The sequence below is a fragment of the Silene latifolia genome, chromosome 9 (assembly GCF_048544455.1).
Source record: "Silene latifolia isolate original U9 population chromosome 9, ASM4854445v1, whole genome shotgun sequence".
Classification (NCBI taxonomy): domain Eukaryota; kingdom Viridiplantae; phylum Streptophyta; class Magnoliopsida; order Caryophyllales; family Caryophyllaceae; genus Silene; species Silene latifolia.
The window spans coordinates 45,582,561-45,610,315 of NC_133534.1; the positions used below are offsets into that span (position 1 = coordinate 45,582,561).

Sequence of the window (27,755 nt, forward strand, 5' to 3'; positions counted from 1 at the left end):
GTATACATTTGCATTACAATACTTTCTGAGTACGTGTCGAGATCTAATCAAGACATAGTCCCTCTAGCCTAAGAATAGCTCCCACTTTGTTTTCACGATTGTGCGGGACTCATCTTTCTTGCACATCCCATCATGATCGCAAGTGTACTCAATTTCCGTTATAAATGTCTCTCATTGTTCTTTATTGCCTAGAACGATTCTAGAAAATCTACTTCTTAATTAACATTGCCACAATGGTATCTTAACCATCCTAATGTGTTTTGATTATGGTTTTGTCGGAAACCATGCGCAATCTCAATTGTCAATTGTCACTTGTGTAACACCCTTACACAATATTGCATCATAAACACTTTGCATCATAGCCTTAATGCTTCTGCAAGCACTTAAGGGTAATCTTTATAGCTTACTTGGTAAAGATTACTTAAATTCGATTTTGAAAACAGTTCATCATACTCAAAGCATATGAAGTGTTATACATCATTTCCTATTTAATTGATTTGACAGCGGAAGCAAATGGAATCAATCAAATATGTTCAATTTAATTGAACTAGTCATGAATCTTATCAACATAAGACTTCTTATTGACGCTAATATCACGTGGATTTATCTTCATAAATTTGGATATTAAAGATGTATTGTAATACTCCAAAAGTCTTAAATCATTCCTAATGATCAATATGTCATCCACATATCGGACTAATTAAAATTTCCGTAACTCCCACTAAACTCCATGTATAAACACAACTTCTCGACTTATCGAGAAAAGTTTTATAACATGATCAAAACATTGATTTCAACTCATTGATGTCCTACTTAAGATTCTCTCTTAAGTTTCACACTATCTTAGGATTGCAAGAATCTACTAAACTCATGATATGTATTGAATACATTCCTTCTATTGAAGAAGCGGGTTTTAGATTTACTCGCTATGTATTTCATAACCTCATAATGAAACACAATCCCTAAGAAGATCCTAATAGACTTAAGCATTTCAACTAGTGCAAAACCCTTTGCAACCAATCTTACTTTGAAATATCTCTTTATTAGTGCAAAACCCTTTGTCACTAATCAAGCCTTTTATTTCGGATTTTCATGGCTCTAAGCCTTGTATTGAGTTGTGACTTAAACATTCTTATGTAAGTCATATGTTTATTACTTTCCAGAAGTAATCAACTTGAATCAAACAATTTCTTTGTAAGTTATAAGCTCTTTACTTTCTTAAAAGTAGCATGAATTCATCATTTTTGACAAGTGACGAATTTAACCTCCTAGGTTTTAAAGAACCAATGTCTTACACAAAACGTCTCATGTAGCCAAGAAAGACCAGTTTCTTGCGACATAACATTTTCTGTGGCATTCTTTGTGGCTCTTGAATAATTTCTCCCACTCTGTCTTCTAAAATAAACTTGTATTTTAGAAAGAAACTTCTTCACGAGCCGCAAACCCGTCGTACTCGTGATAATTTAAGAGAGAAAAATGAGCATTTGTTTCTTGTGAAAACTTACAAACATGGTACCCTTACCATTTCATATCACATATGATTCGCTTTAGTGGAAAAATAATCTAGACAAAATGATAAAATCCCCAAAAGGATCAAGTAACTCAAAATAACTTGATCGAAGTCCAAACCTTATTGAATAGCGTTTGAATTCTTATCCAATCATACATTATCCCATAATGCGTGTTAAGAGAGATTAATTTGTGATACTATATCACAATTCATTTGGCTTATATCAAAGTCTTCACTTTGATAATCCCATCACGACTAAATCGTGATTACTTGAACTCTTTGAAATTCTTCAAAGATTTCTCTATTTACCTTATTAAGTGAACATATTAGTGTCAACTTAAATCGTTGGTAAAAGATAATGATCAACCTATTTTGGATCGTTGATTTACAACCTCGATCTCCTTTTCAACCAAAAGGCACGAGACATCTTGCTTTGAATACAAGATACGCATAAACCATTAACAATCTAATGGCTTCAAGAGTACTCGATAACTCTTTGCGTTCATCATTCCAGAATTTAAGGTTTAATCTTGGGTTACCAATTTGAGTCTTACATCATCTATATGATATATCATTCTAGTTTGGTTTAGAATATATTCACCTTGATAATGGGCCAGCCATACATCAAATCGTGGTGTATAGGGTCACAAAAGTGAAACCTCTTTTGTATCTTAACAAGTTTATATTCTTATTTAGAGTTAATGCACTTAATAGTCATAATTAAGTACAACTTTAAATCCAAAAACTAGATTGAGTACACAATTACTCTATCTCTCGACTTCATTGTTGCTAGTCGTCATATTCTATTCATCCTATGTATCAAACATAATGATGAAAACCACCACCGGTTTCTAATATTGACGAAGTAATACTAGCAAAACTTATGTTTAACCAAATAAACACTTAAGGAAGAAGGTCCCATTAGATGTCACACAACTAACTTGTTGATTCTTCAATAATTTGGGGTAGTTTCCTTTCTCGTGTCTAACATTTAAGACAATGGAAACTTTATCGGTCGGGATTGATAGGTTTAGTATCGTCATTCTCAACAACTTTACCTTTAACATTACCTTGTATCAATTCCATTATAATCTTTACTTCTTGAACCTCGTCCTTATCTTAACGGTTTAAGAGAATGCTCCCACTTAATTCAATGAGTCTTTGCTTTGAGAAGCAAAGTTGAATTCATGAAGATCACTCTTCATTTGTTCGTTTTAGTCTTAAAACTTTCATTGAAGTGGTTGCGTTATTTTGGTCAATTACGAATTCTGACAAAACTAATTACCAAAACAATTTATCGCTTTAATGTACTTAATTCATTTAAGTACATGAAACATAGTCCATTGTAAGTAGAAGTGTTAGTCAAGAATCAAAAACCTGTTTGATAATGAATAACTTTAATCTATACTCTTTACAAGAGATCCTTAGCAATGGTTAATACGAGGTCTTTAGAAGAAAATTCAAATTTTGTCTTTAGTTACGATGTTTTAATGGAGTTTTGAATCAAAAACGAAATGATATCGTATATGAATAGTGGTAAAGAAATAGAACAATATAAAAAAACGGAATAGAGGAAAACTTAACATTTATCGTTTTATTAATACTTGAAAAACAAGTATAGCATTTACATAGTGACCTCTACCCAACTATGATAAATGATTCCAAGACCCAAATTCATATCGACTTAGGCACGGTGGGGCCGATACATCCTTTATCAATATAACTCGGTGGATTAACGTTTAATCGATTCTACTTATAGAACTCTTGGTCGATAATATTACATTAACAATTATCTATAGCCCAAAACACATCGACAAGGGCACGGTGGGGCCGATACATCCCTTATCAAATACTTTTGTTGAGTTCAATCCAAATTTCGAATAAATGTGTCCATGATCCAAACCCACATTAACTTGGGCACGGTGTGGCCGATACATCCCTTATCAACATGAATTCGGTGGATTAACATTCATCACCCACTTCCCCTACGTAACAAGGTTTGTACCCCGGTGGGGCCGAGCGCACTCCCTCGCGAAATAGGTTTTCATGGTTTCTACTATTTGGTAAGGCTATGTCTCAATTGATTGTTTTAGCGAGAGGTCATGTAAATTTATTATCTATCACGTTTTAAGTGAACTAAAGCGGTGAACTACGATAATTTTAATTGACACGGTCGATAAACTCGATAAAAGAAGACAATGCATGTTTAGTTATGGCGATTTAGCGATGCATGTGACATAAAATAAAATGCAAGCATAAAATAAATAAATCCTAGTATGGCCTTCCTAAAAAGAAAAACTATTAATCTATTACATATTCGGAAACCAACTCCATTGGTCCCTTGAACTTCGGTTGTGGCACGCATCTCGAGGTAACACCGTCTTTATGTATCGCCATTCTTGAAGTAATCCGTCTTTTGGAACTCCGGAATGAATAAAATTACATAATAAATTACATAATTTCCTATTATACATTTGTAACTTAAAATAAAATAAATCTATTAAATTACAAAACGGTGATACGAGATCACAATAAAAATTACAACCGAATCGATATTCCCATACATTTCGGGAAATACCAATTAAAATCTAAGGCCATACTAAGTAAAATTACATAATTCAAAATTACATAAATTAAAAATTATGACAATCATAAAGAAAATGCAGCATTATAATATGTATGAACATGCTCAATTTTATGCTAAATCGCCTTTTAATTAGCCAATATCGTATATTATTCGGTTTTTTACGGATTTGCGTGATTTCAACATTTTATAATCACAAAAATACATAAACTCATATTTATGCATAAGTTAATTACCCTAACCTCTTAGGACTCAAAATATAGTCTTCACTAATAATTTGACCATAATTAACCTTTATTTATAAAATTGTTCATAAATGGACCAAAAATTACAAAAATAAGCCATTAAACTTCAAATAAATCGAAAAATTTCAAATAAATTCAAAATTCAAAATTTAAATTCATGAACATTCTGGAAAAATTCCATGACACTCATAATGTTCAAAATCTTAGGTCAAAAATTTCGAAATTTTTCCCGGAAAAACAATGTTGCGGTTTATCAATTTTTTAATAAAATAATCATAAAAACAAGGGAAAAATTATTTTCATTAACTTTTCAATTTTAGATCTGTAAAATATAATAAAATGCAACATTAGACGTTTTTCCTAAGTCATAGATTATGTTTTTATTAATTTTCACTAATAATGTCACTATTTATGCCATTTTTCTTCAAAAATTCATAAATCATGCTAAAAGACTTCTTTATAGCCAATTATTTTACACACATCTTGTAAAATTGCATGTGACAACATTTTAATTTTCTATGACCAGATTCGAAATTTAACTCATATTAACCTATTTTTCTCTTAAATCCGAATTTAATGATGAAAAATCCATTTTTCGAGCATAACAAGTCCAAAAATTATGAAAATTTACAGGTTATCTCAAAATAATATATGTAACAACATATCCAAAAACCAAGTGAAAATTCGAAATATAGCTATTTTTAGACTAAAAATGACATTTTTACTCATAAAATCACATTTAAATGCCATTATTGTAAATTATGAACAATAAAAATCCGAAAAATTAACCAAAATATCCTAAAACATTTTAGGACCAGAAATATTAACATGCATGTAATGATTTCGTGATATATCATAATAACACAAATTTTACAAGTTTTATTTGTTATTCATATAACTCGGAAAAACTTTTAACCAATTTGCATGCAAACAACCGTGGCTCATGATACCGATTGAAGGAAATGTAGATTCATATACAAATTAACATACTCATATATGTCATAATTAATTTGTCATAAAATTAAAACGGATTTTATGCATGCAAACAATAATATAAGAGAAGAGAAATCAAGTCCTTACATTGTAGATTTCGGTTATATTGGGCACAAGAGAGATCACCTTTCTCTCTTGTTCTTGAGCTTTTCCTTATGGATGAACCAAGATCCAAGTGTAGGATCTCTCCCTAAGCTTTATACCCAAGGCTTTCTCTTAATTTAATTAATATTACAAAACTAGTATAATATTAATTAGGTAGAAAATTGAACCAAAATATTTATATAACTCTTGAATATTTCGGTTTTTGGGGAGGAAGAAGATGGGAGTTTTTATCTCTCTAAAACTCATATTTTAGATGGTGGAAAGAATGAATGAATAATAATCTTTCATTATTGTATATTAGGTAAAATTGAGAGGAAAAACAATTAGTTTTTCCACTCTCAAAACCGCCCAAAGGAGAGAGGTAGGAGAGCCAATGCATGCCCTCATTTGTCTTCACAATGTCTTATAGGGTTGCATGGCTACACTTGCTTTTAATCATTATGTTCACCACTAAAAATGTAAACACAATTTTAGCTTAATTCTCCTCCAATATTTCGGCCCAATCTATAATATGGATTCCATATTATTTTTGTCAATTGTCAATATGTCACATGTCATATGTGACATAAATTTGTTATGTATTTTTAACATATTAAAAATCAACGTATTATCAAAAATACGTCACATACAAAAATTGACTTAGTAATTTTATAATTACTTGTGCCAAAATATTTTACCATTTATAAATTACAACTGATTGTATTTATAATAATTCATTCAATTCCGATTGTTTCTTTAAACAATAATTTCATCCGAGTAATGATACAATTCAATTACTCAGACCGTATCTTATTTAATCATATTTTAATATGATACGTAAATTTTACTTCCAAAATCGTCCGTCAATTTTCAAGTAATTTAATTAACTCGCAACATTATACGATTAATTAAATAATCAATTAAGAGTATTGCCCTATAGGTATGACCTAGGGGTCAATCGATCACCACCGTCACACGACAAGTAATGTCAAACTCTAGTCACCAATCATTACCGATATATGTTGACCAGTTGACAGTAACAATATTACTTCCCAATTGTATTCTTAAAATGAGATTTAATAATGATATTTAAATCAAATGATCGCACTATTGTTGAGGACACATTTCCCAACACATAGTACTCATTTTTATGTACATAGAGCTCATTTTAGTGCATGTATGGATTTTTGTACATAAATTACATCTTTTCTTAATATAATCAATAAATTTGGGTTAGCTATACACAATAATGTGTTTGAATAAACTAAATTAAGGCTAAATGATTCACCTAAATTTTCGAAACAAGATTTGGTCGAGATTTATTGACGGTTCTCACAGTTCTCATTATCTTAGTGGTTCTCACCGGATCCTGACCCTCTCTCTCTCTCTCTCTCTCTCTCTCTCTCTCTCTCTCATATATATATATACACACACACACACACACACACACACACACACACACACACACACACACACACACACACACACACACACACACACACACACACACACACACACACACACACACACACACACACACACACACACACACACACACACACACACACACACACACACACACACACACACACACACACACACACACACACACACACACACACACACACACACACATGCTTTTCATTCTTTTTTAAGATTATAAGTAGAAAGTTAGTCCCTCCCTCTAAAAAAAAAAGCTAGTCCTCCATTAATTTTCCACATCGATTATGTCGTCAAGTTCATCAACTTATAGAGGTTCATATTATTCATCCGCTGATTATGATTAAGCATCATATGAACCTCTTGCCGGACCCCCAAGTAGAATTATGTACGCTAAACCCTTTACGTGCATCATTCACAATCTCCCGTATACAGAGGACAAGCATGGAAAGGTTATGTTGGAGTAGTGTCCTCCACAATAAGTGCGTTTACATTTTAAATCTTGTAAAAGGAATATTAGGGATTTATATTATTTATTTGTCAGCTGGTCATCGTTAATCGGTAATGATTGGCTGACTAGATTTTGACATTACTGTCGTGTAACGGCGGTGATCAGCTGATCCCTTTGGGTCACACCTATTGGATGCCGCTCAAAAAGAATGAATTAATTGTTTGTATGAGATACGAGATAATTAATTCCTTGTATTGTTTGACTTTTAATTAGTCACGTGTATGTATTATTTGATGACGGGTTATGAACTGGGGCCGAGGAGATTTATTATTTAATTATGTGATAATTAATTAATAAATAAATAATTAGAATTTATTAATTAATCTTTAATTAATTAATTTTATATGATATGTGTATATTTTTGAGATGGAGTTGATCAGCTATTTAAATTTTACAAGAGGTTGTAAAATTGGCTAAATGGGGTAATATTGACATATTGTATGTTGATAAAATGGTCTTATGATTACTTAATAGTTAAGTAGTCATTTGTAGTTAATTTTTATTATTTAAGTGTTAAATAACTAAATTAATATTTAATTATGTAAGATAACTAAATATAAGACTTATAAGTATTTGTGGGGGCAAATGTCGAAAATCGAAATGGACCCAAAATGGTCCATATGCCCCAGTTTTTGAAGGACTTACAAGTGTCCTTTATGTGACATTTTTCACTCACCTTTGTCTCCCCAAATTTGCTTATAAATACCCATGTTATTCCACCATTTATGAGGTTGAAAAAATTTAAAGGAAAATTTTGTCTTTGTTGCTTCTCTTGGCCGATTTCTACACACCACAAAAGGACCAATTTTTCTTTCTTATTTTCTTCATCCTTTTGTATAAAAACACATATAAATTAACTAATAATATTATCAAAGTAATAATATTATTTAGTACATCAAATTTACATAATATAAGGTTACTACTACTATTATCTAGTTAGTAATTTTAGTAGTCTTTTGGGTTAGTCTTGGGTGTTTACCAAATTTTACCATCAACAATGTAAGGAAATTACTCTTAAATGGTTGTAAACCACTATATAAAATTAGCTAGTAGTTTTTGATTCCATAAGATGAGTCTAATTTGGTCTAAATAACTAACAGGTTATACCCTCGTATAGCCTTGATTGGTTAATAGGTTTGATTCGGTTAGCCGGATTGAATTTGGTTCAAACTATCTACTGGACAATGATGCGCATGATGGCTTCGCGCGGTCCGCCCTCATCGGGTTTGGCGGGGGTGAGGAGCGGGAATGCTTTCGCCAGGCTCGCAAACTTGAGCGGGCATTCTATAACAATGACTCTTCGATACTCTGGTTTGATCACGATGATCATCGGGTAGGCCAATATTTATGGGTTGCGAATGAATCTGACCGCCGTCTCCTACTACTTCCGATTCTGCACCGCCAAGGTCGCAGTGCCAAGCAGGGGATAGTGCCGTTGGAATGGGTAAACGACTCTGTGGATTGAACTGAAGGTGAAAGAGACGTATATGGTGATATTGACTCTGAATTCCAGAGGATGGGGTAATAAAAAACATACTCCCTCCATTCAACTTCACACTATACATTTGCTTTTTCACATTTGTCAATGCTTGTTTTACGCGATAAATATCTTTAGCTAGATATTTTTAATGTACTCCTAAAGACCTAAGTCATTATAATAAAAGTTAGATATTTTTCTGGTGATATTGTCTCTGAATTCTAGAAGATGGGTGATGTGACTCATATTTGAGCACATTTAGTTCCCAAATTAACCTTGTTCCTATGCTTTATAGCACTCATTTGGTTCATTTCTTATCTTTAGTTTCCCATTTTGCGTAGTCTTTGAGGATATGTGTCCTTGGTAGGAGAGGATCGCTAACCTTGTATTCATGAGGCAAAATGGAGCTAAATTGATGGCATCTAATGACCAAGCATCAAAGAGAAGACAATACTAGAAGGCCTATGTAGATAATAAAGTGAAATGGGCAATGATGAAAGAATCCTTGCATTCCCGACATGATCCTTGCGGATTGTTGAGGAGAAAAAGAAAAGAAGTTGTCTGCCCTGGAATCCGAGCGGATCAGGCACGATTCGGGCGTCCCGCAGCACCAAGATCCAGGCGTCTTGTGCCCAAGACGAGCGTCCTGCAGCGCAAAGATCCGAGCGTCTTCCCCTAGGATCCGCTCGGATCGCAAGTCAGAGAGCCCGTGCTTTACCTCAAGATGGGCGGATCGTGGCAAGACTAGCACGAGAATATGCTCATTTCCTTCGAGAGGAGCAGTATCTTAACTTTTCTTAGGGACTTAATAGTCATTTAAACACTTAGTAACCCTAATCCTTGTACCTAATCCTTAGTATAAATATGTTGGAATATGTGTCCTCCGACAATAATGCGATCACAACTGTCGATCATGATGATCACATGTTCAAGTCTCATTTTAAGAATACATGTGGGAAGTAATATTTTACAGTCAACTGGTCCACACATATCGATAATGATTGGCTGATTAGAGTTTGACATTACTGTCGTGCGACGGTGGTGATCAGTTGATCCCCTTAGGTCATACCTAAAGGGTAACACTCTTAATTGATTATTTAATTGATCGTATGCAGATACGGGTTAATTAAATTGCTTAAAATTGACGGACGATTTTATGAGTATTATTGACGTATCTTATTGTAATTCGATTAAATAAGATACGGTCTAAGTAATCAAATTGTTTTATTACTTAGATAAAATTATTGTTTACGAAACAATTGAAACTGAATGAATAATAAATTATAAATACAAGATGTTGTGATTTATAATTGGTAAACCGTTTTGGTACAAGTAATTATGAATTACTAAGTCGATTTTGTACATGACGTATTTTTATTAATACGTTGATTTTTAATATGTTAAAAATACATTACAATTACACATGACTAGTGACATGTGACAATTGACAAATGACAAAATATAAAATAGACCTTCCATTTTATAAGTGCCGAAAAAAATGGAGGGAATAAGGTTAATATTATGTTTTGTTTATGTTAAGTGGAAAACATGATGATTAACCTAAATGACTAGTTTTGGATGCCTAATTGCTTTTGTGAAGAGCATCTTGGCCATGCATTGGGTCCTTTTCTTCCCCCACTCGGTTTCCACCTAGAAAAACAAGAGTGTTTCTTCTATAATTATTCTTCTACACACTACATATTTTTCTAGTGTAATTTTATTCTATTCTCTCTAATATATTACTAGAACTTAGAGAGCCAGAAAATACTCCATCATTTTTTCCTTCTCTTGGCCGAAATACTAGAGAGCAAAAACAATATTTTGGGTCAATTTTTGGTAAGATTAATATTGTTCTAGATCAAATAATATTAGTCTTTTAAGAGGTTACCTTGGGTATATGCTTTTGGGAGAGATTCTAAACTTGAATCTTGTTCATCCATTTTTGGAAAGCTCAAGAACTAACAAGAAGGAGATCTTGTTGGTGCCCATAAAACCGAAATCATATTGTAAGAACAATGATTTCTTCTCTTATCTTATTTATGTTTGCATGCATAAGATCTAGAATTTATTTTATGACTAAATAATTTCTCACATATATGAATATGTTAAGTAATGCGATTAATAATTTCTAACAAGTGGTATCAGAGCCTTAGGTTGTTTGCATGCAAATCGGTTATAGTTTTTCCGAGTTATACAATTAAGAAATAAAACTTATAAATTTGTGTTTATTATGATATATCAAGAAATCAATTATGCATGTTAAAGTTTTTGGTCCTAAAATGTATTTAGGATTTTTTTGTTAATTTATGGATTTTTATTGTTCATTTTACATAATAATGGCATTAAAAATGTGATTTTATGATAAAAATGCCATTTTTGGACTAAAATTAGCTAAACTTCGATTTTTCTAGTGGTTTTGGGATATGTTTTCACATATATTATATTTTGATGACCTGTAATTTTTCATAATTTTATGAGTTTTTATGCCCGAAATATGGATTTTTCAAGATAAAATCGAATTTAAATGGAAAAATAGGTTAATATAAGTAATATTTCGAATCTGGTCATAGAAATTTAGTATGTTGTCACATGCAATTTTAAAAGATGTGTTTAAAATAATTGGCTATAATGAAGTCTTTATGCATGATTTATGAATTTTTGATGAAAAATCACATAAATAGTGACTTTAATTAGTATAAATTGCTAAAACATACTTCATGACTAAGGAAAAATGTCACATCTTGCATTTTATCTCATATTTCAGATCTAAAATTGAAAAGTTGATGAAAATTTTTTTTTCTCATATTTTTATGGTTTTAATTGATAAATCCGATAAACCGCAACATTATTTTTCCTCGATAATTTTCGAAATTTTAACCTAAGTTTTTGAACATTATGAGTGTCATGGTATTTTTCCAGAATGTTCATGAGTTTAAAATTTCAAATTTCAAATTTATTTGAATTTTTTATGATTTATTTGAAGTTTATGGCATTATATTGAAATTTTAAGTCCTTTTATGAACAATATTAAGAAATATAAGTTAATTATTGTCAATATGTTAGTAAAGACTAATTTTGAGTCCTAAGATGGTTAGGGTAATTAACTAGTACATAAATATGATTTTATGTAATTTATTGTGATTTTAAAAGGTTGAATCACGCAAATCCGTAAAAACCGATTAATATACGATATTGGCTCCTTAAAGACGATTTAGCATAAAATTGGGCATGTTCATACATATTATAATGCTGCATTTTATTTATGATTGTCATAATTTTATTTTATGTAATTTTTGAATTTTGTAATTTTACTTAGTATGGCCTTAGTTTTTAATTGGTATTACCCGAAATGTATGGGAATATCGATTCGGTTGTAATTTATTGTGATCTCGCATCACCGTTTTGTAATTTAATAGATTTATTTTTATTTTAATTACAAATGTATAATAGGAAATTATGTAATTTGTTATGTAATTTATTCATTCCGGAGTTCCTTGAAGACGGTGCCACTCAAGAAGGCGATCCATTAAAGATGATGTTATCTCGAGATGCGTGCCAAAACTGAAGTTCAAGGGACCAATGGAGTTGGTTTCCGAATTTGTAATAGTTTATTAGATTTACTATTTTTAGGAAGGCCATACTAGGATTTAATTTATGCTTTGCATTTTATTTATATGTTGCATGCATCGCTAAATCGCCATAACTAAAACATGCATTATCATTTTATCGAGTTTATCGACCGTGTCAATTACAATTATCGTAGTTCACTTAAAACGTGATAGATGATAAATTGACATGACCTCTCGCTAAAAATAAACAATTGAGACTTAGCCTTACCAAAAAGTAGAAACCATGAAAACCTATTTCCTGTGGGAGTGCACTCGGCCACACCGGGGTACAAACCTTGTTACGTAGGGGAAGTGGGCGATAAATGTCTATCCACCGAATTCATGTTGATAAGGGATGAATCGGCTACACCGTGCCCAAGTTAATGTGGATTTGGATCATGGACACATTTATTCGAAATTTGGGTTGAACTCAACAAAAGTATTGATAAGGGATGAATCGGCTACACCGTGCCCTTGTCGGATGTGTTTTGGGCTAAAGATAAATGTTAATGTAATTTTATCGACCAAGAGTTCTAAAAGTACAATCGATTAAAGAGTTAATCCACCGAGTTATATTGATAAGGGATGAATCGGCCACACCGTGCCCAAGTTAATATGAACTTGGATCTTGGAATCATTTATCATAGTTGGGTAGAGGTCACTATGTAAATGGTATACTTGTTTACAAGTATTATTATAACGATAAATGTTAGTTTTCATCATTCCGTTGTCGCATCGTTCGCATCATTCTATTTCTTCACCACAATTTATATACGATATCATTTCGATTTTATTTCAAATCTCCATTAAAACATCGTAACTAAAGACAAATATGATTTTTCTTCTAAAACCTCGTATTATCCATTGTAAGGACCTCTTGTGAAGTGTATAGATAAAAGTTATTCGTGATCAAAAGGGTTTTTGATTTTTGACTTACATATCTACTTACAATGAATTGTTTCTCATATGCTTAATTGAATTAAGTACTTTTAAACGTTACATCATTTTGGTAACTAGATTTGTTAGAAATCACAATTGACCAAAATACCGCAACCACTTCAATGAAAGTTTTAAGACTAAACGAAAGAATGAAGAGTAGTCTTCATGAAATTAAATTTTGCTTCTCTAAGCAAAGACTCGTTGAAATGAGTGGGAGCATTCTCTTAAACCGTTTAGAAAAAGACGAGGTTCAAGAAGTAAAGATTATAATGAAACTGATACAAGGTAATGTTAAAGGTAAAGTTATTGAGAATAACGATACTAAACCTATCAATCCCGACATATAAAGTTTCCATTGTCTTAAATGTTGGACACTACCAAATAAACTACCCCAAATTATTGAAAAATCAACAAATTAGTTGTGGGACATCTAATGGGACCTTCTTCTTTAAATGTTTATTCGATTAACATAAACTTTGCTAGTACCATTTGTAATATCCCAAATATTTTTTAAACTTTTAATAATTATCTTTACCTATGATTCGGAAATATATTTTAAATTATTTGTTCTCATATAGAATTTCTTAATGAGTTTATTTTCTCTTACTTTTATATATTAATAATTGGTTAGGAAAGAATGTAAATCCAAACTCTTCCAATTGAACCGACTTAGGTTAATTAGCCAAGTTATTTATACTCATTAATAATAAAGTGCCCTTTTACCTATCCAGCCGTTTATGGGTCTCCTTGTTTTACATATGTATCCTTTCAATGTATCCCTTATGAGAGATATCATGTTTAGTAGCCGCTTTTGTACAAAAACACTATTTCGTTTTCCAATTGTCATATTCATCATTATTTTGGCTATTACACCTGCTTGTTCAATGGCCGTCATATGTACTTCATCTCATCAGTGGCTATGTTTATGATTCATATTTTCTTACCTTAATTTAAGTATGGTTTGGTTGGAATTGGCTATTGGTTAGTACGCAAATTGGTCAGAAGCAAGAATAAGGTTGATTTTTATTTTCTAAAGGTAACACGATTCTACTGATCCTATTATTATTATTACTATTGTTCGGGGTTGTATGTTTATGTGTTAATTATTTGTGTTATATGTTCTTAAATTGATTATTGACTATGGACTGCTATAATTGTTACTCAATTATTTATTATACTTTTATATTTTCTACGGTTGAACAATTTGTTGGTGAGATGGGTTGGTTTAGTTTCGTTTAATTGGGTGCTAATTGAAAGGAATTGTACTGATGACGAGTTCTTTATTTTGGTTGAGAATGAGTAGTCATGAATACGTAAGTATTAGTAGTAGGAATGTCGTTGTTAGGACATCAATGATTGGATACTTGTGGTTTTACACAAAGAGAGGATAAGTGCTTAGTAATACGAGAGTATTTACAGATGGATTATAATGGTGTTTAATTTAATAAGGTGATGGAGTTGTTATTGTTACCACAGAATTACGTACCTTGAGTTTGGTTTGTGTTGTATTTTATTGTCCTTTCCTTTAACATTGACTCGTGGGTGAGTAGCTTAGAGTTTTACTCTAAGTGTTGAGCAATTTCTTTAACGGAATATTTGACAATATTGATATTGAAATTGAGATGAATATTGGTTACTGGTATTGAGTTATGAGTTATGGGGCCTTTGAGCCGAGTTATGTTTACGGTCCAGAGTGACCATGGTTATTGAGTTATTGAGTTATTTGAGTTTGAAATCGATATTGAGATAATTCGTTTAATCTTTTATTTGTCGTACTAGCTATTTAATTTAGTTCCCGAGTCTTTTAAATAATTAGAGACGGGTTTTGAGTCGGGTTGATTAAAATGGAAAATCGCTATATCGGGAAGTTTCCATTTAAGGAAACTTTCCATTTTAAGAAGTTTCTATTTTTAGTAATTTTCTATTTTAGGAACGGGAATAGTTTAAGTAATTGTTTATCATTTATTTATCTTTCGTGAGGGCTAATTTGTTGTGGAATATTATTGAGCATCTGTCCATTTGATTGCAGATCGAGGTAGGGAAATACACTTGACTTATTATTGTAGATGTTGAATTGTGTTGACTTGTTTGTGTTTCATATGACCAAACCTGTGAATGCCGACTTGATTCGTGGTTGTTGATTTACGTTATGATTCATATCTTTGGAAGGTGATTGTTGAATTGATCGTATTGAGTATGTTATCACAACATTTGGTAACCGACATGATTTTATGATTGATCAGTTCAATAATATATATATTGTGTTGCATTAATTTCTTTTGAGCATTCATATGCATTGGAGATGGAGGATGTTGTGGTGATGTGGTGTGGTGAAGATGATGTTGTGATAAGGCCCAGGCGGGTTCTGCAGGACTTGCCCTGGTGTCCTCAGCTGCGAGCTGGCAGATCGGCTACGGTCGATATATAGTCTACCGGGGATCGGTATGGCTGGGCGTTCCGGGTTATGAGATATGAGTTGAGATGGAGGTGGAGGTGACGGAGGAGCATGCATATCATATTTTGTTGTTTCATTGTATTCTCTACTCAACCTCGTGGTTGACCTTGTGTATTCGTGAACACCTGTGACGATCCAAATATTGGGGAGCAGACTTGACAGGTTTAAGAGATAGGATGGGAGCTTGATGGGCGTGAGACACTGGATCAGAAGACTTAGTAACTAGATCATCATTTAGAAGACTTTCACTTTTATTTATGTTAATTCTTTGTTATTTTAATGTAAAAGAGGTTTTGTAATAATTAAGTTAAAGTAATTATATAATTTGCCTTGGAGTTTAATTTGTTATTCACTACCTCGGGAAACCGAGATGGTAACAGCCCGGTTTATTAGGGAATGTCTTGCTAAAGGCTCCTTCATAAATCGGGGTGTTACAAAGTGGTATCAGAGCGAACGATCCTCAGGCCTAAAAACAAATGAACAAAAATAATGAACATAGGAAGAGTCAAATCAAAATGAACCCAGGCTAGTAATCGTTAGGAGCCCCCGAGATTGGAATGAGTTAGGGGCCCCCTCAAACCAAGCCACGGCCCTTTCGGTCTAACTGGTAACCCTTGAGTGATGCGAGAGAGTGGGTAGTAACAAAATAAAGGATCGACCTTGCCTATATTATACTAACGATTTTGCGGGAGCGGAATGAGGTAAGTAATGATGTGATACATGGTTAAAGATGAGCAATGAAAGAATATGGTTGATATTGGCATGCTGACTTATTTGAATAATTGAGTGAAATTTTAGTGTATGGATGACATGAGTTGTGAATTATGAATTATATGATGATATGCATGCGGCTTTCGATCCCGAACCCCTAGGTAGAGATATAATATAATGATATGTTTAATGAGTTGATCATAGAGGCACCATAAGCTATAGCTACCTAAGAGGTTAGATGTAGGAGGGATATGACCATGATTGACTGGAATGGTTAGTAGAGCCAACCAGGCTATGTTGTTACAGGATGAAGAACCAAGTTAAGTCCTATGTGTAAAGCTAGTAGACCGAAACGGGTGTCGTGTCCGTTGATAATTGTTTTTGTTATTCTAAGTGTGTATATACTTCTTGTTGAGTGTCTTATTCTTTGCAAGAGTTTCTTGTTTTGCTTACTAGGCAAATGTGATCGAATTTTGAGATTTATGATTGTTATTATTTTACTAATTGCCTTAGCAATCCATGTCTAGTGGTATGTGGAATGTGTTGCCCTAAGCCATGAATGTTATATAGTTGTGTGTTGAAAATTTCATGCCAATTTTTACGTCTAATTATATACATTTAATTTAGTTATAAGGTTAGTATTCAATAAGTGACACCTTAGTGATTTCTAGGATATATTTTCGTATTTAAATAAGTTGTGATTGTTACGATGAGAAACTAATGCATTGTCTATACATACATGATTATTGAGTTATTTAGTTGATTTTATTTTCGGTTTCGCAATCTTTACCGTTTTCTAGATGGCAATTACATGTATATGGTGCAACGTGATTTTTATGCCTCAAATGATATGTAACATGTGTTGGAGGAAGAATGGTTGTGTGATAATGTGAAGTAATTTAAAGGAACCAAAAATTTTAATAAATTCCAGAATGTTACCTTGTTTGTACAGGCTGCCATTTAAAATGTGTTCTCTATATGATGGTGAAAATTTTATGTGTGATAACATTCTAATTTAGCTTTTCAATGCTTTTAGTTTCATGCTAATATGAATTATATTTTGAGAGAAATAAATATTTTAGTTGTGAAGTGGTCGATTGTTCTTGCACGATTAATTTTCGACCCATGTTTTGAAAAAGAAACCATTTGAAACGTGTTTATTGTTTATGCATAATTCCAACTCCACTGTTTAGAATATTCATTCACGTTTTCAAAATGATAAGCCACGTAAAATCTTAACGAGTCGTTATTTAATAGTGATTTTTGCAAATTGCCCAATTTTCGGTCTAATTGCTGTAAAGTTTTTATTCCGACCAACTGAGCTGTAAAATTTGTTATAAATAAATTCCTTAAGCTTTGCAATTGATTCTCTTTCCTATGATTAGTTAATTCATTATATTTCCTAAAAACGATAATAGCTCGCAAAATAGCTAAGCGGTTATTTAATTATGAATTTTGAAAGTTGTTGCATGATGTTTGATTGTTGAAATTGTAAGTTATGTGAATTTCATATAAAAGTTTAATCAAATATGAATTATGTGATGTAACCATGTAATACTCTGATATGAATTCTGTAGCATGAACGATAGGCATATGATATGAGTATGAACCTTGTTATATGATAATATAATCTTATTTGTTTCGGTGAGTTTTATGTAAAGTAGTCTCAATTATACAAACGCTATTACATTGCTTGAATTTTGCCTAGTGTATTCTCTAAACCTGATTTGCAGAAATATGGATTTTACTTCTATGATATGACTACTGATATGAAATATTTTAATTCGTCAAGTATGAACTATGAGTTAGTTGATTGTCTACATTGATGTAAATGTGTTAATTTGGTGTCAAAGCATCCAAGTATTGTTACCTTGATTTTGTGTAATGCGTAGCATGAAATTGACAAGTGTGTTTTGTTGCTTGAAAAGTCGGATGCTAGTTGCCAGTATAGAGTAATTAGCTTATCGGATGATTTGTGTCTATTGTTTCAGTAATCTTCTTGAACATTGGATGTGGAATTTTATAATGGGGTTACGGGGACGTAACCATGTTTTAAGGAGGATAGGATTGTAAAATCTTGATGGTTTACGATTTGGCTAAGTGGTATGTTATGATTGGCTGACTGAGAATTGACCATGCATGGAGTCTGCTGTTTTAATTTGTTATTATTCGGTCAATGTTGTGGTTCTTTAAGTGCCACATATTTCTGTCGTATGTTCAACTTTGGGGACAAAGTTTCTTAAGGGGGATAGAATGTAACATTTTGTTTTATGGGCCTAAATCCATGAGTTATCTACATTAGAAAATCTGCTTTGGTACCCACGGTGATGCTTGGAGGTTTGATAGATGAGCGAACTTCGGGACGAAGTTCATTTTAAAGGGAGGGAGATTGTAATACCCCATACAATCGAATTTGATATTCTTATATTTTTATATATCATATTATGAAAAAGAAACAAATTATTTTTTTAAGAAAGTATTTTATTGTTATAAACTCTTCATATTATATTCCAAGACTTCCAATTTCTAGTCAAATTTTGAACTTGTCTTAATTTCTAACTCGAACTTCGGGGACGAAGTTCTTTTTAAGAGGGGAATATTGTAATATCCCAAATATTTTTTAAACTTTTAATAATTATCTTTACCTATGATTCGGAAATATATTTTAAATTATTTGTTCTCATATAGAATTTCTTAATGAGTTTATTTTCTCTTACTTTTATATATTAATAATTGGTTAGGAAAGAATGTAAATCCAAACTCTTCCAATTGAACCGACTTAGGTTAATTAGCCAAGTTATTTATACTCATTAATAATAAAGTGCCCTTTTACCTATCCAGCCGTTTATGGGTCTCCTTGTTTTACATATGTATCCTTTCAATGTATCCCTTATGAGAGATATCATGTTTAGTAGCCGCTTTTGTACAAAAACACTATTTCGTTTTCCAATTGTCATATTCATCATTATTTTGGCTATTACACCTGCTTGTTCAATGGCCGTCATATGTACTTCATCTCATCAGTGGCTATGTTTATGATTCATATTTTCTTACCTTAATTTAAGTATGGTTTGGTTGGAATTGGCTATTGGTTAGTACGCAAATTGGTGGAAGCAAGAATAAGGTTGATTTTTATTTTCTAAAGGTAACACGATTCTACTGATCCTATTATTATTATTACTATTGTTCGGGGTTGTATGTTTATGTGTTAATTATTTGTGTTATATGTTCTTAAATTGATTATTGACTATGGACTGCTATAATTGTTACTCAATTATTTATTATACTTTTATATTTTCTACGGTTGAACAATTTGTTGGTGAGATGGGTTGGTTTAGTTTCGTTTAATTGGGTGCTAATTGAAAGGAATTGTACTGATGACGAGTTCTTTATTTTGGTTGAGAATGAGTAGTCATGAATACGTAAGTATTAGTAGTAGGAATGTCGTTGTTAGGACATCAATGATTGGATACTTGTGGTTTTACACAAAGAGAGGATAAGTGCTTAGTAATACGAGAGTATTTACAGATGGATTATAATGGTGTTTAATTTAATAAGGTGATGGAGTTGTTATTGTTACCACAGAATTACGTACCTTGAGTTTGGTTTGTGTTGTATTTTATTGTCCTTTCCTTTAACATTGACTCGTGGGTGAGTAGCTTAGAGTTTTACTCTAAGTGTTGAGCAATTTCTTTAACGGAATATTTGACAATATTGATATTGAAATTGAGATGAATATTGGTTACTGGTATTGAGTTATGAGTTATGGGGCCTTTGAGCCGAGTTATGTTTACGGTCCAGAGTGACCATGGTTATTGAGTTATTGAGTTATTTGAGTTTGAAATCGATATTGAGATAATTCGTTTAATCTTTTATTTGTCGTACTAGCTATTTAATTTAGTTCCCGAGTCTTTTAAATAATTAGAGACGGGTTTTGAGTCGGGTTGATTAAAATGGAAAACTGCTATATCGGGGAAGTTTCCATTTAAGGAAACTTTCCATTTTAAGAAGTTTCTATTTTTAGTAATTTTCTATTTTAGGAACGGGAATAGTTTAAGTAATTGTTTATCATTTATTTATCTTTCAGAGGGCGAATTTGTTGTGGAATATTATTGAGCATCTGTCCATTTGACTGCGGTACTGAGGTAGGGAAATACACTTGACTTATTATTGTAGATGTTGAATTGTGTTGACTTGTTTGTGTTTCATATGACCAAACTGTGAATGCTGACTTGATTCGTGGTTGTTGATTTACGTTATGATTCATATGCTGGAAGGTGATTGACTGAATTGATCGTATTGAGTATGTTATCACAACATTTGGTAACCGACATGATTTTATGATTGATCAGTTCAATAATATATATATTGTGTTGCATTAATTTCTTTTGAGCATTCATATGCATTGGAGATGGAGGATGTTGTGGTGATGTGGTGTGGTGAAGATGATGTTGTGATAAGGCCGGGCGGGTTCTGCGGGACTTGCCCTGGTGTCCTCACCTGAAATGAGTGGCGGATCGGCTACGGTCGATATATAGTCTGGGGGATCGGTATGGTCAGGCGTTCGGGTTATGAGATATGAGTTGAGATGGAGGTGGAGGTGACGGAGGAGCATGCATATCATATTTTGTTGTTTCATTGTATTCTCTACTCAACCTCGTGGTTGACCTTGTGTATTCGTGAACACCTGTGACGATCCAAATATTGGGAGCAGACTTGTGGGTTTAAGAGATAGGATGGGAGCTTGATGGGCGTGAGACACTGGATCAGAAGACTTAGTAACTAGATCATCATTTAGAAGACTTTCACTTTTATTTATGTTAATTCTTTGTTATTTTAATGTAAAAGAGGTTTTGTAATAATTAAGTTAAAGTAATTATATAATTTGCCTTGGAGTTTAATTTGTTATTCACTACCTCGGGAAACCGAGATGGTAACAGCCCGGTTTATTAGGGAATGTCTTGCTAAAGGCTCCTTCATAAATCGGGGTGTTACACCATTTCGTCAATATTAGAAACCGATGGTGGTTTTCATCATTGTATGCGATACATAGGATGATTAGAATATGACGACTAGCATCAAATAATGTCGAGAGATAGAGTCATTGTGTACTCAATCTAGTTTTGGGTTTCAAGTTGTACTTAATTGTGACTATTAAGTGCATAAACTCTAAATAAGAATATATACTTGTTAAGATACAAAAGAGGTTTCACTTTTGTGACCCTATACACCATGATTTGATGTATGGCTAGCCCATTATCAAGGTGATTATATTCTAAACCAAACTAGAAGGATATATCATGAATATGATGCAAGACTCAAATTGGTAACCCAAGATTAAACCTTAGATTCTGGAATGATGAACACAAAAAGTTATCGAGTACTCTTGAAACCATTAGATCTTATGGTATATGCGTATCTTGTATTCAAAGCAAGCTGTCTCGTACCTTTTGGTTGAAAAGGAGATCGAGGTTGTAAATCATTGATACAGAATAGGTTGATCATTCACTTTTAGCAACGAATTAAGTTGACACTAATGTGTTCACTTAATCCTTCTCCTTTAAAATGTAAGAAGTCGATTTACTGTAGCTTAGGAATAGTATCTCCAATGAACAGTGCTTAGCAATAGTGATTCATCCTAGCCGTCCATCCTTTACTTCCTCTAATCTCAGCCGCCCACAACACACATCCTTCACATTTCTTCCTTTCTCTTTTCCTCCTGCTCACACTTTCCCTTTCCCTCTACACTTCCATCATTCCCTCTTCTCAACACCCAATTTGCAATATGGATCGATCCGGATTCTATTAAACGGGACAAATATAATTAAATTAAGCTAAAATTCAATATTAACTTAAAATAATTTTATTTCTTTTAAATAGGCAATATGCTAAAGTCAACATAAGTCAATCTAAAGATTAGACAATTACAACTTTAATCTCGGAGATAAAGATCAAATTAACGTAATCGGATACCGCGACCGTTAGGTCGAGGGCAACCAACTAGTAAGGTAAAAAGAGAAATCTTTGAAGAAGTTTAAAGAGTTCCAAAAATTACGATTTAGTCGTAATGGGATTATCAAAGTAAAGACTTTGATATAAGCCAAAGGAAATGTGATATAGTATGACAATTTAATCTCTCTTAGCACGCATTATGGGATAATGCACTACTACAATAAAAGGAATAAGTAACACTAGATAGAAAACATCTTAATATGATAAGCGTCTTCTAGATTAATAGAGAACGCTCCAAACACAAAACGGTTATTTAAAACTAAAATATAGAACGCCTATGATAATAACCATTATCTATGCGATGGGTAGAAGGAAGCGCCTACTGCTACTCCTATTATTATATTAATTTATTAATTATTAATACTCCATTAGTTTAATTTATTTATTAGTAACTTCTCTTCTAGGCGGCTACATACATACTTTCCTTCCTGTTTAATTTCTTCCTAAATTTTCTGCGCGCCGCTTCGTCTGCTGTTCGCTCTGCTTCACTTCATCACCTCCTTCATCCTTTTTGTTCTCTTCAATTGGTAAGTTGGTTATTCTTGTCTGATTTTTCATTTTCAATTTCAGTTTTAGGTAAACCCTAATTCCCAATTTGTGTTCATATGCTGTTCGTTTTCATTGGTAAGTTGATACAAACTAGCAATTAGTAATTCTTAGAAGAAAAAATAAATTAGTGTAGTGCATCTATATTTAATTTAGGATACATCCAAACCACATAATCAAAACGGAATAGACAATAACTCAATGGTTATTTGTCATAATTGAAATCACGTCAATGGTGTAGTAAAAAAAAATTGAGTGTATGTAGTATATATTGCTCCTAATGAATGCAGTAATAATGATTTTGTTGATTATGAAAATTTTGGTGAAGTATGATGCAAGATTGATGGCCAAGTCATTAGACATACTCAGGAAAGGATGTTCCTGAATGGCAGAATAACATTTGGTGCTTTAAAGTAAAAAAAAAAATGGAAAACTGTGAATAGTATACAGGCTGCCATGGAACAAAGAGAGTAATCAATGATGCATAACAGTAGTTGTTGAGTCGATAGTCTAGCCTTCGGGTCTTTCTGCAAGCTGAGTGAGAAACAGATTTAGTGATAAAAAACAGTCCGTCTCATTATTGATGGCCACTATCCGTCTATAGCTATAGACGGATAGTGGCCCTCTCACAAAATTGAAGTGGGAGGGCAAGTTAAGAGAAAGAAGTTCAAACTGAGACATATCGTGTTGCTTGGCCTGAGCATAAGGATGATATGCTACAAAATGATAAAGTTGTTACGGATCAACCATTTCCGAAGGTAAAGTGGAATGTTAATTACATAGCATTGTGTTCAAATCTCATTTTTTTCCAATCTACTATATGATACTAAAACTAATAGTGTTACTTGGCTAGGGTGTTGATAGTCTGTGTTCTTTGGCAAATGAGAGTGGAACATGGGTCCATATAGTTGCCGTTGGTGATGTGTATGTTCCAAATGAAGGAGAAGTTGTCAAGCATCATTGCAAACCAGTACCAAGTGGTTTTTATAGAGTATGTATTAGAGAAGAAATTAACCCAAATGCTCTCTTGCCATGTCCTGAAGGGGAAATAAAATTTATTTGCCAAGGGAAGGGTTATTTTTTTATCTGGCCAGTGCACTTGATTTTCCCGATACAAAAGGTAACGTAACTATAAACTGTCTCTTCTCCAGGTTTTGTATAGAACTAATTGCTTTTGTATAGAACTAGTTAACTGCTGGGAATGCTCTGTTCCACTTCTGAGATGTTTGGTATGTATGCTGTGTGTCTAAGAAGGCTTTCTTTCATACGGAGTGTCATAGAATGATGCAACAATTTTGCACTTCGTCACATTGTAAATTGGTGAAGATCTGCTATCTTTGTATCGTCAATGTATGAGAAAACAACGATTTAGAATATTCCTGTAGACTATAGTACTTTATATTGAAACATACCCTGTAACATCAAACGTGATGAATTCTTTGGTCATTTTGATGTATGCGGGTACATGATGTGCAAGGACAGTATTCTTACAAATAGGAGGGAATTTAATTTACGACGTATCGTAGACATTCCCTCTGTCTCAACAGCTAAGCAAGATCTCGTCCATTCAGTGTCATTTTGATACCACAAGTATGTGTGACTGTGTGAACTTACAGACTCTTGAACATGCTTGACTTTAGTAAGTGGTCGTTTAGTACTTATCTGATAGTTAAATCATACATCTGCCATTCTACAATTCCAGGTTTCTTAACAGACACTGGTAAGAAGTTCACTTAGGACTCTTTGTTGATCATGTAGGAACTTTTTATAAAATCGGAAACACCAACTTTCTTGGACTGTTAACATGTGTCGAACTAAGCCTGCTTATCAACTTTCCGTGCTTGGATTTATGTTCTCTTTTCATGTTCCAGTTAGTATTCCATAAGTCAAATGATTCTTTTCAATTTTGTATATATGTTATATGTCAAGGAGAATGAGCAAGTCCGGATGGAATTCAATTCAACACATTCACGCTCTCCATCTTCACAAACATCATCCACTCGAAAGTACCCAATCACTCATGCTGATAAGTTAAAGGTGACCACTCGTTTACTTCAAGTTTTCAAGGATGTAGCTATTGGCATGAAAAAGAACGGAAAAACCAAATCTTTCACAATTCTGTCTAGAGTTTTTCAAATCGAGCAATGTCTTAGCCTGGACTATGAAGACATGCTTGATTGGTGCTTTCAAAAGAAGATTGGATCATCTCATATATCCATTTCCTGACAAGGTATTATACACGCTCCTTGCTTAACATACAAGTGTGGATATACCCCTTTTTTTTAATTTTCTCACAATACTTTTGTTTTGAATTATTGTAGTATTTTGATAAAGTCCCTTCCACTTATTCTCAACAAATGATTGACGAGCTTAGGGAGATGTGGATTTCATATGTTACTGAAAATCATCAGCCGGGTAGCGACGACGACGATGATGATATTTTTGAGTTGTAGCTTGGTAGTATTTTGATAAAGTCCCTTCCACTTATTCTCAACAGGAAAGATAACGCTTCCCGATTGTAAGTGTTCTCTATAGTACATGAAAACAAAACGCCTAACACAATAAGCGTTCTCTAATGTATAACATATAAAACGCCTCCCTAGCCCGTTCTCTATACAATAGAGAACACTGAGTTGGAGAACGCCTAAGGGGCGTTTTCTAAAGCCTTTTTCAACAGTTCTCTAAGCCTTTTTTTGTAGTAGTGATGTGTGGTTGGATAAAGAAATCAAACGCTATTTGATATGGTTTGGACTTTAATCAAGTTACTTTGAGTTACTTGATCCTTTTTGGGGATTTTATCATTTTGTCTAAATTATTTTTCCACTAAATTTAAACCGAATCATATGAGATATGAAATGGTAGGGTACCATGCTTGTAAGTTTTCACAAGAAACAAATTCTCATTTTTCTCTTTCAATTATCACGAGTACAACGGGTTTGCGGCTCGTGAAGCTGTCTTTCTAAAATACAAGTTTATTTCTAGAAGACAGAGTGAGAGAAATTATTCAAGAGCCACAAAGAATTAGCCACAAAGAATGTTATGTCCCAAGAAACTGGTCTTTCTTGACTACATGAGACGTTTTGTGTAAGACGTTGTTTCTTCAAAACCTAGGAGGTTAAAATCATCACTTATTGAAGATGATGAATTAGTGTTACTTTTATAAAGTAAAGAGCTTGCAACTTACTCACTTATTGAAGATGATGAATTAGTGTTACTTTTATGGGCCTGCCTGGATTGCCAGTAATGAGGGTGAATAAGTTTGGGGGGAATAATTATGGTCTTATTTTACAAGTTTGGATATAGGGTAAATATTCAGGAGGAGTAATTATTTCCCTCAAGAGAGGGTAATACATTACCCACCCACCCCCCTGGGTAAACATTACTAGGGTAAAAAAAAAGAAAAAAAAAAAGAACGACGACGCAACAACGCTCTCCTGCTTTTTCATCAGGTTTGACATATCTTTCCTGTTTCTTCTAATTTCATCTGTTTTCACTTCCGTATTTGATGATTTCTCACATATTTTTGGTCGAATAATTGACTAAATACTTTATAGTTGCTGGATTTTCGTTTTTCATCAATCAAAATTGATTCATTAAAGTTTTGTGGGTAATTATTCAATTAGATAAATGAATATTGTTTGTTTGTTGGTGAATGGTTCTATTGAACTTGAAGATCATAGTAGTTAGTTGTCATCTTCATGACAATTGGTTTGCACCTGTGATGGATGATGCGTGTAATTTTTTTTTTTTTTTTTTTTTTTTTTTTTTTTGCTTTTTTTCCACTTAATTTCTAGTAAACGATGAATTATGAAGTTGTTTCCATTATTCTTGTATAATTGTTGTTCACCAATATAATGCTTGAATATTAGTTGATATGTACAACTTGCTTGTATGATTTGCGTAAATTATCAATAATGTCGTGTTGAGTTTGTTTACTCGATCTTGTATGCAGTTATGGCGCGTAGATTATTGTCCCGAAAGGAAAAAACTATTGTTGGGCTTATTTGGTACATTAGGATGAGGGACATAATATTCATATGTTTTTGCTATTATATGATATCTATATTAGAAAACATGAAAGTACCTCGCAAAAAAAATGTTCACTCGGCCAAGCGAACATTGATACAAGGAATTGCAAACTTGAATGGGTTCCTTACTTCTGATAGTGCTTGTATAGATCAACTAAGAATGGATAAATTTACTTTTGATGTATTATGTGGACTTATTCGTTCACATGGTCTCTTAAACGAGTCAAAAAATATGTTCCTCGAAGAGAGAGTAGCTATATTTTTAAATATATTAGCACATGATCAGAAGCAAAGGATGCTTGTTAGACGCTTCAAAAGGTCGAAAGAAAGCGTAAGTAGAAACTTTCGTCAAATTTTGAGAGCGAGTTTTACGTCTATATCAATATTTGATAAAGACTCCACAACCTGTTCAAGAGGATTGCAATGATGCGAGGTGGAAATGGTTTAAGGTATAATTTAGTTTAATTAAAGTGAGTTTTGAAATTTTTGATATAATAGATCTTTACTAAAAAAAAGTTTTATAATAGAATTGCTTAGGAGCCTTAGACGGGACTCATATCATGCTAAAAGTTCCGGTTCATGAAAAACCAAAGTATCGTACAAGAAAGGGAT

General features: G+C 32.9%; 1 long non-coding RNA gene across 3 annotated transcripts; it reads left to right on the forward strand.

The window, feature by feature from the left end:
- The first annotated feature begins 22,888 nt into the window (after nucleotides 1–22,888).
- Nucleotides 22,889–25,897, forward strand: LOC141599689 (uncharacterized). 3 transcript variants are annotated; one of them, XR_012523887.1, is made up of 5 exons: nucleotides 22,889–23,096; nucleotides 23,444–23,873; nucleotides 23,969–24,235; nucleotides 25,045–25,345; nucleotides 25,437–25,897. It is a non-coding gene; the product is annotated as an uncharacterized LOC141599689 (long non-coding RNA). The 3 variants fall into 3 exon arrangements; XR_012523886.1 differs by having other exon boundaries at nucleotides 22,899–23,873; XR_012523888.1 differs by lacking the exon at nucleotides 23,444–23,873 and having other exon boundaries at nucleotides 22,900–23,096.
- The last annotated feature ends 1,858 nt before the right edge of the window (nucleotides 25,898–27,755 follow it).